This window comes from Pinus tabuliformis, chromosome 7, assembly GCF_031772625.1.
Source record: "Pinus tabuliformis cultivar Carrire ecotype Pingquan chromosome 7, CPIR1, whole genome shotgun sequence".
Taxonomy (NCBI): domain Eukaryota; kingdom Viridiplantae; phylum Streptophyta; class Pinopsida; order Pinales; family Pinaceae; genus Pinus; species Pinus tabuliformis.
In genome coordinates, this window is record NC_142293.1 from 550,653,306 (window position 1) to 550,659,564 (window position 6,259).

Here is a 6,259-nt window from a genome sequence, read left to right on the forward strand (position 1 = left end):
GAAGTATGTCTTAAAATTGTTTGTATATGGTTAATAATTAGTTTTTCTTAAATGTAGGAGATATGTTAATGTTTTTTTTATGGATTACTGGTTGGGTAATTCCAAGCTATGTGGTTCCTTAAATACTTATTACATAATTAATTTAGAAATAATTATTACATATTTAATTTATACATAATTAATTTTGAATTAATTATTACATAATTTAATAATGAATATGAACAATATAATAAACTATAGACTTATTATATGGCATGGAAGTATGAATTTATATTTGATATATTTTTATTAGAGAAAGTATCAAATGGATTAATATGACATAGAAGTATTAAATGAAACTATTTAATTGCGCAGTGCAGTATAAGGTAGATGTGTAGGTGTAATGTAAGTATGTAAACAATTTTAAATGTGAGCTCAAAGTAACAAACAAAAAGTTAAAAGTAATAAATAAAATGTTGAAAGTAATATAAATGGGATGACAGTAAAAATTTAAATGTTGGCTCAATTAATAACCACCCTAGATCCATCTTAACCTAGGATGTTTTCACCTCTAGAGATTTGATCCCTCTGGCCACTTGATAGACCCAAGGTTAAGATGGATCTAGGCTGGTTATATAATATTATATAATATCTATATTTGTATATATGTGTCTCTTTATTTTTCACTCTCTCTATCACATCCCCCAAGCATACACACACTCTCTCCATATACATCTAAATCTTTGCCTCCCTCTTCCTCTCCCTATCTCTCTCTTACACTTCTCTCTCTCTCTATCTCTCTTACCTCCCACTCTCCTCTCTCGTTCACTCTCCCTCCATCTCTCCCTTGTCACTCCCTCTCTATCTCCACCTTTCTCCCTCTATGTCTTTCTTCATCCCTCCCACTCTCCCCCTCATCAATCACTCACTCTCTCTTCCCTCTAATTATGTCACTATCTCCTTCCCTCTCTCCTTCTCTTCCCTCCATCTCTGTGTCTCCCTCTCTCTAACTTCACCGTCTCTCCCTATATCTCCCTTATCATGTTGGAAATAATACTGAGAGGGGGTTTGCGGGAGGGGGGGGGGGGGGGGGGGGGGTTTGGGGGGAAATCAGTATTAGCAAATCAAACACTTTTTCATTTTCATACTCAGATTCATATATTCTACTTCAGTTAATCATACCCGCGTGTATACATAACTGTGTTTAATGCAACTAGCGTATATCCAATAAACTTATGATTCAGTTAGTTGGTCTTCAATGAGTGCATCAGAACATTATTAACCATATGAACAGTACACATAAGAAGCACACATGAACACCATGATATAAGGTGGAAACCCAATGTTGGTGAAAACCACCTGGTGCAACTCGTCTCTATCTTCTTTTAATAAGAAGCTTCTTTTTACAATGGTTCTGTATTGGTGCAGTCTTATACCAGTACACAAGCTTCTACTTGAAGAAGGCTACAACCTTCTCTCATTCTCCAGCTTCTCCTGGAAGGGAGCTACGACCCCCTTAGCTCATGTACTAGCTGATCCATTTACTAGTACGTAGGCGTCGGCCTACTGAAGGCTCCAACCTTCACTCGTTTTCCAGCTGCTCCTGGAAGGGAGATACAACCCCTTGGCTCTTGTACTGGCCGATATGTTTACCAGTATGTAGGCACCGGCCTACAGAAGGCTACGATCTTCTTTCTTCCTCTGGGGACAACGTTTCATAAATTTTCATATTGGATACTCTTGAAACAACAACACCATAATCTAAAGGCCACGTTTCATCCAATTTTCATACTGGACCCATCAAAAACATTGAAGCACAAAATCAATCGCCACTACAAAACACCCATCAACTATACCTACATCACCGATATCTGAATCACCCAATACTGAAACACTGGAATCTTGTCAACAACACAGTCACCAGAACACAGAACAGACAACAGAACTCTGCAATAACAACCACATCCAACTGCAACTTCAAATATCATACTTCATACTATATATGCTGCTCTGATGAACTCAACCTGCATGTATATGGGCTTTTACCAAAGCCAACCCGTGTACAGATCTGCAAATTCTAACTTATAACTTTGCAGCTATTCCAGACATCAGAACATAACATTTACAGAATAAACATACGTCAATAATTCAGATCTAGTCTATCCATGATCAAACCACATAATGATAATACATTCCAGCCTTTATGATTCCGATCCATCATGCATCTTCAACTGCATGGGTGCATCCTTGATTCAGATCAAGCAAAGCATCAAAAACCCATAACCAACATACTAGATCTCACTCTTCATCAGATATTCATCACATGCTCACTTGCACCTCTTGGCCTAATGATCTTCTCCTTATATAGGTTTAGGCCTCTCTCAATACCATGGTCCAAAACCATGTAGGACCAATACCTTGGACCCAATACCTAGGGTCAACACTTCGGACCAAATACCATGGACCAATACCAAAATACCATGGACCAAATACCACGGACCAAAACTTAGTTTTCTAACATGTACGTGTCTTCCCTTTTGTGAACCTGCATGTGTACATATATGTGCCTTTTATTTTGCTAACCTCTGTGTATACGCACTTTCATCAAGGTTAACTTGCGTATACCTTTCTCTTGGCCTACTGCACTATGACCTGTCATCTGAGTGAGTTGTCATCAAGGACAACACCTGTATCATACCTCTAAGTGAGTTTCCATCAAGGACAACACCTGTATCATAATGCCAACATATCACTCACTCTCTCTCTTTATCAACCTCTACCTCTCTATGTCTTTTTCTTTGTTCCTTACTCCCTCTCTCTCCCTTTCTCCTTCTCTATCTGCCTTCCTCTCTCTCTCCCTCTATATCTCACTTCCATCTCTCCTCCCCCATTACTCTCTCTCTCTTTCTTGATTCTTTATCTCCCTCCCTCTCTCTCAACCCCTTTTCTCTCTCTCTTAAATTTGATCCCAATGTGTAGTGTTTAACAAAGTTTCTAAATTTAAAAAACTCATTTGGTTGTAAAATATTAAACCTATAGTTTGGATCAATCATGTAAAATAAAATACAATAATGAATAACTTAAAAAATCATGCACTAGCTTTCCTCTATTATTGTTAGTCACTTTGCTTGCACTCATCCCTTGTATCCTTAGTTTAGATAGATCTATGCTAGTTCTTAATAATATTATTTATATTATAGAAATGTCACATTATAAAAGTATTCTCATTTTAAATTTTATTAAAACCTTGATTTAATTTCTATGGGAATATTTTTAGTAGTCGCGAGTATAAAGGGTTTAGATATATCTCAAAAGTAATTATAACTTTTTTCCTTTTGGATTTAATTAAAAAAATGTTAATTACAAAATCAAAATATAACAAATAGAATTTTAATATTTTTATTATTAAATTGATTTTGTTATATTTTTAGAGGGGAGGGAGAGAAGGAGAGTGGGAGAGAGAGGGAGTAAAGAACAAATATCTAAGATATATGGCTAGAGAGAGAGAGAGAGAAACATGGGAGATAGAGGGAGAGAAGGTGAAAAGAGAGAGAGAAGGAGAGAGTGAGGGAGATAGTGTTATAGTTGGAGTGAAAAGAGAGAGGGCGAGTGATGGGGGGAGAGAGGTGGGATAGAAAGAGAGAGAGAGGAAGGAAAAGAGAGAGGACCCTAGGAGAGAGAGAGAGGGACTTGGAGGGGGAGAGTGGGAGGGATGCAAAAAGAAATACAAGGAGAAAGGTGGAGAGAGAGAGAGAGGGAGTGACAATGGAGAGATGGAGAGAGAGTGAGGGAGAGAGGATAGTGGGAGGGAGGAGAGATAGAGAGAGGGACAAAACAGGAAGAGAGGGAGAGGAAGACAAGCAAGAGAGAGATAGATAGATATGGAGAGAATGTGTGTATGTTTGGGAGTGAGATAGAGAAAGTTAAAATAGATCTAGGTTGATTATTAATTAAGCCAACATTTAAATGTTTACATATATATTAATTTTTTTATTTTCTTTGATTTGAAATTGAAAACTCTTTCGTAATTATGAATGATGTATTAAACTAAAAATATTCTCTCCAAATCACTCCCAATCAAATCATGTACTCTCATTTATTTAACGATCAAAATTATTCAAACCCTAGGAAACCCAATTTCAATATAGCTCATGCATACAAATTAGCTTATATATACAATGTAAACATCACCACATGACACACAATTGTAGATCCAACTTTAAAGTTTAAATATCACTTTTTCCAACACTCTTTATTCAATATGCCCACTCGTTAATGACACTGTCAACCAACAATCTTGGATCTCATAACTCCAAATGTGCTTTTCACCTCCGACGAGGGTCTGTACACGTATTCCACCGATTTTGATGACATTGTGAAGAGTTTTGCATCTAACTAGACATCGTTTTTCCAGAAATTCATTTTGGGAATGCTTAAAATGGGGCAACTGGACATTTTAGCAGGAACCGAGGGAGAGATGCATACTGACTGCTCTGTTGCCAATAACGCTTCTTCATACTACCAACAAAATTATCAAGCCCAGCGTTGGTCCAAAGGACCGGTCTTCACCTTCACACTTCACATAAAACTTTAGTTGGTAGCTTGCAATAAGGTTGATGTTCATGGCCTTCAAATAGAGCTTTAGATAGCTTAATGTTTAAATAAAGTTCTTTGATAGTCTTAAGTTCACACTCAACCCACAACTTTAAATTGTAATTTCAAATAAGGATGACATATATATATATATATATATATATATATATATATATATATATATATATATATATATATATATATGATGAAACCAAAACCAAGCCTCTAATGCTAAGGGATTAATGTCAGTATTATTTTTTGTTGGAAAAATACTAATAACCTAAATTTGTTGAAGTAAGAGATTATAAAAATACTATAAAAAATTATTTGGGAAGAGGCCAAATTGACAAAAAAATTTATTGACGAAAAGAAAAATTTGATACCTTGTTAGACTAAATGAAATGACCATTATTTATCAAATATAAAATAAAAATTTAGTTAATTTAAAAAATGACTAATGCTAGTATAGTAATTCGATTACTAAGAGTCTCGGCCCTGACGGCAGGGACTAATAAGGATGACCTTTTCCGTCTTAATTTCATATAAGAGTGCTATTCACCATCAGGAAAGTGGAAAATTATGTATTCAATTGCTATTCACTATTAGGAAAACGGAAAATTATGTATTGAAATTTTTTAATGTTTTAATATAATGCTCGTATTCTCTCTATACATAATTTAGGACTCAAAAGGTCATTGGAAGACTTCTTGTAGTCTGGTGTAGTCTACAAACTTGGATGGCAGGGTTGCAAGGTAAACTCGTTTCCACAACAAGCTCTTTGAATCTTTGACTTCATAGATCCGCTGCATCCAATGGAAGTCTTCAAACTGGGACATTTTATGGCACTTCAGATTCATAAGAATAACTTCATTTTTATCTGCAATTTTTATTTCGCTACCACACCAATGTTCTAGGATCATTGATATCAATGCTCCTATCATATTGCTGGTAGTAGTTCCATCGGGATTATGTATGACATCTCCATTTTCATCTTCTAGAACTTCTTCTTCCATTTTTGCAATAAGCTTTGGAGATGACTCTGTCTCCCACCACCTGAGGACTGTTCCTGTAAAACACTATATTATAGTCTGCAAGCGTCAATTTCACTTTTCCCCCTAAGACACATGAGTTTGTATTCTATATACATCATATCTATCATTTGTCTAATTTGACCAACACTCATGTTGTCAATGTTCCATTCTCTGTGAGACTTGAGGAAAAAGGTATGGGCTTCAGGAAGCTTTCCTTTGCCTTCAATATCAGGTGTTGGATACTTACTGAACCTATGCTCAAGAGGTTCATAAATAGGAAAGATCTGTGTATCAGGATCTTTCTTTTCTTCTTCATCATCCTTGAATAAGGATGCAATACTTATTTTTTCTGTAGCCTCAAATTCTGAAGATCTGGCTGCTTCCTTGGGAAACAATGTTGGGAACCTGTTTATGGGCTTCAGAGGATCCTGAATCTTTATATTTCTTTTGACAAGAAAGGAGTTAGGAACTGGTCTTTCTGTTTTTGAAATACTCATTTTCTCAACTTTACTTGCTAGACCAGAAATAAGACTTTTAGTTGCATCCAAATGATCAACTAATTTGTCTTCTACTCCTTCTATTTTTGATAAAGATTCTTTAGCATATGAATGAATAATAGAGGAATCATACTGTACATTATTCAAACATCTATTTAC

The 6,259-nt window shown here is 35.7% G+C and overlaps 1 pseudogene; it reads left to right on the forward strand.

The window, feature by feature from the left end:
• The window catches only part of LOC149248536 (peroxidase 12-like), a 277,343-nt pseudogene extending 272,778 nt beyond the window's left edge, over positions 1-4,565 (forward strand).
• The last annotated feature ends 1,694 nt before the right edge of the window (positions 4,566-6,259 follow it).